Source organism: Oratosquilla oratoria, chromosome 36 (genome assembly GCF_046742065.1).
Source record: "Oratosquilla oratoria isolate Oo_2021 chromosome 36, ASM4674206v1, whole genome shotgun sequence".
Classification (NCBI taxonomy): Eukaryota; Metazoa; Arthropoda; class Malacostraca; order Stomatopoda; family Squillidae; genus Oratosquilla; species Oratosquilla oratoria.
In genome coordinates this window covers 38,384,990-38,385,307 of record NC_134812.1, presented here as the reverse complement: position 1 = coordinate 38,385,307, position 318 = coordinate 38,384,990, and positions in this window count along the sequence as shown.

The window sequence follows — 318 nt, the reverse complement described above, 5'->3', positions numbered from 1 at the left end:
CACACACACACACACACACACGTGCACGGAAATGTGTATATTCATATATACAAATCTCATCTGGATCCTTCGTGTTACCGTATCCCTTCTTTGTATTTGTATTATCCCTTCTTCTCTGGCTCCTCTCCATCCTTATACTTTTGTTTTGATACGTTTATGGATCTCCTCCTTACTTTCACCTGTCTCCTTCCCACCTTTAAGCTACCACGGGGCTTTCTCTACCTTATACTCCTTTAAGAACTACATGGTAAAATTTTTATTTTCTTACGTACAACAAAGAACTGCACAGAAAACAGGGCCCGTAATACATCACCACGT